This window comes from Esox lucius, chromosome 21 (genome assembly GCF_011004845.1).
Source record: "Esox lucius isolate fEsoLuc1 chromosome 21, fEsoLuc1.pri, whole genome shotgun sequence".
Classification (NCBI taxonomy): domain Eukaryota; kingdom Metazoa; phylum Chordata; class Actinopteri; order Esociformes; family Esocidae; genus Esox; species Esox lucius.
In genome coordinates this window covers 777087-786751 of record NC_047589.1, presented here as the reverse complement: position 1 = coordinate 786751, position 9665 = coordinate 777087, and positions in this window count along the sequence as shown.

Here is a 9665-nt window from a genome sequence, read left to right as displayed (position 1 = left end):
TTGCAGAATCTCGGGTCCTAGAATCACCGCCCCACGGCTCTCCTTCGCGGCTATTATCCAATCACATTCAACGTTTAAAATCTTATTTTACCCGGCAACCTGACACGTTCTTACATTAAATGTACAGGAAATCACTTGATTAAGGATGATTTACATGTGAAATAAGTGCCTGTTTACAAAATCATTCATTCATAGTCTATAGCCTAGTAAAATAACAAAAAGGTATTACAGGCTAATGAGCTTTGGAAGCAATCTACAGTCTTTGGGTATAGCAGTTCATTGCATTCACCCTCTTGATAAGTCAAAGAGCAAACAGGTTGCCTTCCGATTTTCTAGGTGTATAAAAGGTTTATGAACTCATAACTTTGCTTAAACCTTTTCAAACTGTCTTGGTACAGAGTGTAGCAATCTAATATCAAGAGTCAAAATGCAAAACACAATTTTTGTCAGAAAATAGTGTAAGGTGAAAGAAGGGCCTTGGTGTAATTGGCATAGGTGAGCATTCCTGTGCCCTTCAGTCTATTTCACAAATAGCTTACTGAATAGTTTGCAAAGTGCAATACAATACAAATATAGATATAAGAACCTCCTTCATTGTTCATATACTACGCTATGAGACATGTTTAATAGGCCTATATTCATGGCTGGGTGTAGTTTATTTTTTAAGATATGTGCTTTGAGCAAGATTAATGATTATTCCAGGAGCTTGTGAGTTACCCAAATTGTACCTCCTTACATTCGCAAATGGCTCCCAAGTGTTCCTAAAATGCCAGTTATTATACAGTGCCTAGGTGTTTCATTGTATTTGTGACATGTAGGGCATGGTGGACACATTGGACTCCACTGTGCATGAAAAGGCACTATAGCTGATCCAAACATAAGACAAAGGCTGTGTGTTTGGTTTTCGGGCCACTCCAAAAGCACAATAGAAAAAGGACAATAGGATAAATCCTTTGACCCATTCTGAATGAAGGGCTCCTTAGCTTCAATGAGAATCTGTTGTTTAAAGGGCTACTGCACCCTGAACCAGACAATGTAGACTTGAACTTTATTTGAGGACTTTGCATACTATGCAAGCAACAACCTAATGTTTTGTATATGTTGTATGCTGTTTGTTAATACAACAATATGTATCATGATGTAAAGCAACCAATATGGTTTTAAGTTTAGCAGCGTGGAAATGTATCACAGTTAGGCAGCAGCCAAGTTGGTTTACAGCAATATTTTGTATACTAATCAGTTGCTATGGCTACTGAAGAAAGACTGGTGTTTTTAAACACTAACAACTAATGGCATTCCAATTCTCAATACTGTAAATTGAATGACCTTTGACCTATATACAACTGAGTTACAAGCAATATATGTGTACTGCTGAAATGTTCCATCTCACAAAGTAAAAACAAATTGCTGTTTTCATGGACACGCTTACAAAAAACACTTAGCATTATCTCAACTAGGACAGCTTAATGCCTTTATATTATCCTGTTACATGTTAAAACAGAATCAGATAAATTAACTAGGGCTTGCATATAACCCATGTTTTACCCAAAGAGGGTTAGGGTGAATATAAGGGACTGTACATGATACATATTCTCTTCAATTAATATTTCCTTTTGGATTTACATTTTTGGAGTTTTGTCAGTCCCATTAAGCCTAATGTTCTCCTTTATCACACACTCTCCATCCTGTGTGGTAACTAAACACTATAATCTTGGGTTTGTAACTCAAGGAAGCTGAATGGCTTTTTACATAGGCCATAGCTACACACTGGTACAAGTCTGGTAAGAGCCAATGAAAAGTTCGGAGCTGACTTCGAAAAACCCATTAGAAACCAATCAACTAAACCCCCTAGCTAACTCTATGTGGAGCGTGATGTTCATTAAAAAGTGTACAGCCCCAGTGTCTAATGATATATTTACGGGTATCTGTCAAAGTTCACTGTTTAAAAAAATGTGTGGCATTTACATAGCATAGACTATTCCGAAGCCTAGAAAGCGGCATGGCATGTCTTAATGGTAAAGGAAATTAATAAATATGTAAGTATTAAAAAAACTTGACCTTGGCATTCAGGTGGCCTGTGGCCTTGCCTCTCAAAGGGTAGAAAAAAGAAACAATAGGCTTGGGAGTAAACAAGATCTATCTCGGATATCAAATCCTTGCCACTCTGTTTAAACTCCAGCTTGACGGCATTGTTTGTCAAGCAAATACATGAATGGCCATTCATGGGCCCAAATTCCTATGTTTATCCCTTTTATGCTCTCTCAGTCTACCTGTAGCCTACTTTTGCTGCACTGCCCGGTCCTCTGTTCTCTCAGCGGTGTACTACAAAGCCCTAGCATGAGAGCCCTGGCTGCCCCTTTGTGCCCTCTCCCTCTTACCAGATCCCACTCCAAGGTGAGGGACAATAGATCGCAGTTTCCCAGGGTGGTGTGGTGGACATTTTACATAGGAGGTAACATAACCAACATCCCCAAGTGCTGATGTTCGATAAGGGATATGGAGGCACAGCTTATAACACAACGGTGGTCATTGTTCCTTCAGTAGGCCACGCATAGGAAGGGTGTCTCTCCTGCTAATCACAACCTAAGAGAAACATAGCTGATTCTCCAAGTGAAAAAAGTGTTTATTAGACTGTTTTAATGTCAGGAGCCACTCAAAACCTTTGTTTCACTATGGAGATGTAAGGGGGAAATTCTGTTTTCTTGATTATATTTTCACACTATGAGATAAAAATAACACAAAAGATAGTGGCCTTTTTCGGTATGAAGGGCGGGGTAGCCTAGTGGTCAAGAGCACTGGATTAGTAAATGAAAGGTAGCTCCAAGCAACCCTACTTGCACCCAATACAAAAATCAATTTATAAAGATAAATTAGCTTTTGATACACTGATATTCCATTTTGCTGAAGGAATTGCCATCACTGTGGACAGCTTTATATGGTTTCAGAATTTGCTCAGTGATCTAAACCGAACTATTGTAACAATAAGGTTGAGTTTGAATAGTTCAAAATTGAGTTCCCCGGGGTTCAATATTGGGTAATTAATTGTTCTCTTTGTATATAAATGATGTCTGTAACTGTGAGAAACTGTAATTTTCACTTTTATGCTGACAATACTGTATGCTGCTGCCTTTTAATTTTTTTCTCCAAACCTTACTTATAAATATAACAATATTTAATTAAAACTAAGTATATACTATTCTCAACATCACAAAAAGGGCCTGACTGCAGGGATACCTTTCTAGGCATCACTATGTTTAGTTTTTGTTGTCCCCAATTAGAAGCATCTGCCCTGCATTGTGTCTTATTTGGGATCCTATTTAAGTTCCAATTTTCTAACCTAAGTTTTGGATGATTGTTTGTGCCTTGTACATTTCAGTTCTCGGTTGCTATCACGCCGTTTTTGTTGTGTTGTAAAGAAACCATTAAAGGAATGTTTTCTCACCACCTCTCTGCACGTCGGCCTTGTCTTCCAACCATGATAAATATTACTTATCTGTACGGTCCTGTTATAAAACAGGTGCCCTACAAATACCTTGGGCTTTGGTTGGATGATGGCAGCTTTGCAATTTTTTACTGGTGCAAACTTATGGGCACATCATTGTCTTTTATACACTATGGTTGATTGGGACTTTCTGACTTCCAGAAAGGATTTGAGGCTTTACTACAGAAACCACTGAAATAAATACTTAATTACTTAAAAAAGGAATTATGAAATGCGTTCTCAAGACTGTTTAGTCCTAAAGATACTGCAGGCTTGTTTGTCTCAACAATGGACTGTCTTACAGAGTAACCTTAAGCTAGATGTTTTGGTTCCTATACAGTAAGGCAATCTTTTTTTTTATAATGAATGAATAATGTATTAATAAATACTTTTAAACCTTTTTTGAATTCATTGTGATTAATTTTTTTTCTTAATCTGTTTCATATCTATGTATGTTTTTATTTATGACTTTAATACAGGTCTCAACTGTAAAACAGACCGTAGATCTCAGCTTGGTTTTTCTGTATAAATAAAGTTAAACAATAAAATGCCAGGAATGGTATCCTTTTCAGATAGGATATAACTTTTGTAGTGAAGCTTTGCTATAGCTTTGAAGTAAACCATTTTTAAAATTTGTAACTTTTCTTGACATATGCTTAATCACATTAATTCCAAACCTCCACATGACTTGACTTAGGATTTAAAATGCCGAAGGATGCTCAGGAAATGTTCATGTAGTTTTTGCAGAGACAAACGTACTGAACAAAACCCTTAGCCAACAAGCACAATTGATCTTGTAGACACCCAACCTCAGTAGTAAGTCAACAGGAGAATATATGGCAACCCTGGTCAACTACCACCTAGGGCTGAGCTGAAACAAATTGCACTGACCTCTGCGGGATCCTGGATGACTGCCTGTATGCGCCGATTCATGATTCAAACTCAAATGAACACTCACTTTCCTTACTTATTTTATTGTTTTTTACAGTGAAAATCAGAGGGAGACAGAGGTGAAGGGGAGAAACATTAATTTAATAGTGATAAGAATGATGAATACTGCATGGATGCTTTAACAGTCTTCAGACTTTTTAACTATTTGCAGCCTTCACCAGGAAACCTTTTCAAAAGAGGGCCATTAACTGCATTTGACCCATAATATTTTACCTGGGAAGTCAAGTGCTGATAATGGCTGAAAATATAGGGTCAGACGATTGAATGATTTTCAGAGGTCCATCCATCCATCATCTTCCGCTTATCCGGGGCCGGGTCGCGGGGGCAGCAGTCTAAGCAGGGATGCCCAGACCTCCCTCTCCCCAGACACTTCCTCCAGCTCTTCCGGGGGGACACCGAGGCGTTCCCAGGCCAGCCGTGAGACATAGTCCCTCCAGCGTGTCCTAGGTCTTCCCCGGGTCTCCTCTCGGTGGGACGGGACCGGAACACCTTCCCAGGAAGGCGTCCGGAGGCATCCGAAACAGATGCCCAAGCCACCTCAGCTGACCCCTCTCGATGTGGAGGAGCAGCGGCTCTACTCTGAGCTCCTCCCGGGTGACCGAGCTTCTCACCCTATCTCTAAGGGATCGCCCAGCCAGAGGTATATTTGAAAATTACAAACTTAAATCATTCAAAATTCTTAGTTAACTAGGGCCAGTTATTCATAATAGCAATTATTTTAGAACAACATTTAGAATATAGGCCGTCAACCACTACTATGTGTAGTGAACTACGGGTCAATTATTCATTATGGCACACTTTTTTCAACTTAGTGTGTTTCAAGTAGACTGAGGTGCCAAAACATGAATGACCACCTGCGTAATATGCTGTTGGTCCTCCGCGTGCCGCCACAACAATGCCAACTGAGGTATGGACTCTACTAGACCCCTGAAGGTGTCTTGTAGAGTGGAGCTGCCTGATTGATTGTTTGCTTACCAGTCAGTGAAAGGAGAGTTCACCAACAGCATGTTTTATCTCTTAATCGCTGAAGATGTCTGTTAGGCTATGGTCATGGAAGATCAGCTGATTGCCTGGAGTTCATCCTTCTGTAAGTCATGTGGGTCATTATATGTGTATGTGTGTGTGATAATGAGATAAAGAGATAGAAAGAGAAAGTGTGTGATGGCCAACTTCAAAAGGAATTAACCTGGAGGCAGGGGGAGGGTGTCTGTCATGTGAAATCGGTTTAGATTTTCATGGCATAATAATTCACTTAAAGTGTATGCTCTGTGAAGTGAAGCATGTTGGGAAGTGTAGTCCAGTACCATGCTCAGTTCTGCGGGTCTGTGTTGTTAACGTCATGTGCGTCTGTACGCAGACATGCTCAACATTTAGAGTTGTGCGCCTTTGTGCCTTGTTGTGTAGATGGCCATTACACATCTTAGCAATAGACGGCGATGTCGCGCAAATCGTTGGTAAACAATATAATAGGAAACTAACTAGCTAGATCTGGGAAGACAGTTTCTGGAATGGCGCTTTTGAGAGAACTAGTAAAACTAAATGAATAAGAAAAGAGAGAAGACGCTTGGCACCTGGTTTGTTCGCTTGTAGAGCAGGATATACATCATACCCACATCTATACATACCACTTGCACATATATATACTTAATACTTGTAAATAGTTTGCCCTCTATTTGCACTTCTGGTTAGACGCAAACTGCATAACCTTGTACTGTACTTGTTCACTGACAATAGATTCAACTTTGTCATTGAACAGTACAAGTAAAGTACAACAAAATGCAGTTGGTCAGTGGGGTTTTGGTTATTTTAAATGTCAGTGTATATTCTGCTTTACCAGGTGCCAACCTGAACAAAAGCAAGAGGGTCTACACCAATCAACATTCACAGGCCAGATGTGTGATTGAGAACTCATTTGGTATGACGGTCACAAGGTGGAGAATTCTAGGCAGACTGTCGGAATTCCTACCAGACGAATGTAGACGTTGTGAAGGCCTGTGCTGCACTGCACAACTATCTGGCCTATACAGAAGCTGCTAACACCTGCAACTAAGTATATACCACCTAGTTTCAAAGACTCTTTTGAACAATGGTGAGGCACAGCCAGGGAGTGGATAAGACAGGTCACAGAGGGAGGCACCTTTGCTGATGCAGGGAGAGCCTCTCGGGCTGCTGTTGGATTCTGCAATGACCTGATGAGGTTTTTCATGTGCCATGGCAGGATACGGTGCTGAGGGCTGGCTGAACTCTCAGTGAATTATGGACATACACATTTAAAGAAAACCTCTATTTTGTTAAATATCTGTATGTACGCCCTCCCGTGGGCTCACCACCCACAGGAGGGACCATAAGGGGCCGGTGCGAAGAGGATCGGGTGGCAGTCGAAGGCAGGGGCCTAGACAACCCGATCTCTGGACACGGAAACTAGCTCTAGGGACGTGGAATGTCACCTCGCTGGCGGGGAAGGAGCCTGAGTTAGTGCGTGAGGTTGAGAGGTTCCGATTAGAGGTAGTCGGGATCACCTCTACGCATGGCTTGGGCTCTGGAACCACACTCCTTGAGAGAGGATGGACTCTTCACCACTCTGGAGTTGCCCATGGTGAGAGGCGGCGGGCTGGTGTGGGTTTGCTTATAGCTCCCCAGCTCTGCCGCCATGTGTTGGAGTTTACCCCGGTGAACGAGAGGGTCGTTTCCCTGCGCCAGGGGTCGGGGATAGGTCTCTCACTGTTGTTTGTGCCTACGGGCCGAACCGCAGTGCAGAGTACCCGACCTTCTTGGAGTCTCTGGGAGGGGTGCTGGAAAGTGCTCCGACTGGGGACTCTATTGTTCTACTGGGGGACTTCAACGCCCACGTGGGCAACGACAGTGACACCTGGAGGGGCGTGATTGGGAGGAACGGCCCCCCTGATCTGAACCCGAGTGGTGTTCAGTTATTGGACTTCTGTGCTAGTCACAGTTTGTCCATAACGAACACCATGTTCAAGCATAAGGGTGTCCATCAGTGCACGTGGCACCAGGACACCCTAGGCCGCAGGTCGATGATCGACTTTGTTCTCGTCTCATCTGACCTGCGGCCGTATGTCTTGGACACTTGGGTGAAGAGAGGGGCGGAGCTGTCAACTGATCACCACCTGGTGGTGAGTTGGATCCGATGGCGGGGGAGGAAGCTGGACAGACTCGGCAGGCCTAAGCGTACTGTAAGGGTCTGCTGGGAACGTCTGTCCGAGTCTCCTGTCAGAGAGATCTTTAACTCCCACCTCCGGCAGAGCTTCGACTGGATCCCGAGGGAGGCTGGAGATATTGAGTCCGAGTGGACCATGTTCTCCACCGCCATTGTCGAAGCAGCCGCTCGGAGCTGTGGCCGTAAGGTCTCCGGTGCCTGTCGAGGCGGCAATCCCCGAACCCGGTGGTGGACACCGGAAGTAAGGGATGCCGTCAAGCTGAAGAAGGAGTCCTATCAGGCCTGGTTGGCTTGTGGGACTCCTGACGCAGCTGACGGGTACCGACAGGCCAAGCGGGCTGCAGCCCGGGTGGTTGTGGAGGCAAAAACTCGGGCCTGGGAGGAGTTCGGTGAGGCCATGGAGAAGGACTATCGGCTGGCCTCGAAGAGATTCTGGCAAACCATCCGGCGCCTCAGGAGAGGGAAACAGTGCCCTACCAACGCTGTTTACAGTAGAGGTGGGCAGCTGTTGACCTCAACTGAGGATGTCGTCGGGCGGTGGAAGGAGTACTTCGAGGATCTCCTCAATCCCGCTGTCACTTCTTCCATTGAGGAAGCAGAGGATGAGGGCTCAGAGGTGGACTCGTCCATCACCCGGGCTGAAGTCACTGAGGTGGTCAAGAAACTCCTCGGTGGCAAGGCACCGGGGGTGGATGAGATCCGCCCTGAGTACCTCAAGTCTCTGGATGTTGTGGGGCTGTCTTGGTTGACACGCCTGTGCAACATCGCGTGGCGGTCGGGGACAGTGCCTCTGGGATGGCAGACCGGGGTGGTGGTCCCTCTTTTTAAGAAGGGGGACCGGAGGGTGTGTTCCAACTATAGGGGGATCACACTTCTCAGCCTCCCCGGGAAAGTCTATGCCAGGGTTCTGGAGAGGAGAATACGGCCGATAGTAGAACCTCGGATTCAGGAGGAACAGTGTGGTTTTCGTCCGGGCCGTGGAACACTGGACCAGCTCTATACCCTCTACGGGGTGTTGGAGGGTTCATGGGAGTTTGCCCAACCAATCCACATGTGTTTTGTGGATTTGGAGAAGGCATTCGACTGTGTCCCTCGCGGCATCTTGTGGAGGGTGCTTGGGGAATATGGGGTCCTGGGTCCTTTGCTAAGGGCTGTCAGGTCCCTGTACAACCGAAGCAGGAGCTTGGTCCGCATTGCCGGCAGTAAGTCAGACTTGTTCCCAGTGCATGTTGGACTCCGGCAGGGCTGCCCTTTGTCACCGGTTCTGTTCGTAATTTTTATGGACAGAATTTCTAGGCGCAGCCAGGGGCCGGAGGGTGTCAGGTTTGGGGACCACACAATTTCGTCTCTGCTCTTTGCAGATGATGTTGTCGTGTTGGCCCCTTCTAACCAGGACCTTCAGCATGCGCTGGGACGGTGTGCAGCCGAGTGTGAAGCGGTGGGGATGAAAATCAGTACCTCCAAATCCGAGGCCATGGTCCTCAGTCGGAAAAGGGTGGCTTGCCCACTTCAGGTTGGTGGAGAGTGCCTGCCTCAAGTGGAGGAGTTTAAGTATCTAGGGGTCTTGTTCACGAGTGAGGGAAGGATGGAACGGGAGATTGACAGACGGATCGGTGCAGCTTCTGCAGTAATGCAGTCGATGTATCGGTCTGTCGTGGTGAAGAAAGAGCTGAGCCGCAAGGCGAAGCTCTCGATTTACCAGTCAATCTACGTTCCTACTCTCACCTATGGTCATGAGCTTTGGGTCATGACCGAAAGGACAAGATCCCGGATACAGGCGGCCGAAATGAGCTTTCTCCGCAGGGTGGCCGGGCGATCCCTTAGAGATAGGGTGAGAAGCTCGGTCACCCGGGAGGAGCTCAGAGTAGAGCCGCTGCTCCTCCACATCGAGAGGGGTCAGCTGAGGTGGCTTGGGCATCTTTTTCGGATGCCTCCGGAACGCCTTCCTGGGAAGGTGTTCCGGCCCCGTCCCACCGGGAGGAGACCCCGGGGAAGACCTAGGACACGCTGGAGGGACTATGTCTCCCGGGCTGGCCTGGGAACGCCTCGGTGTCC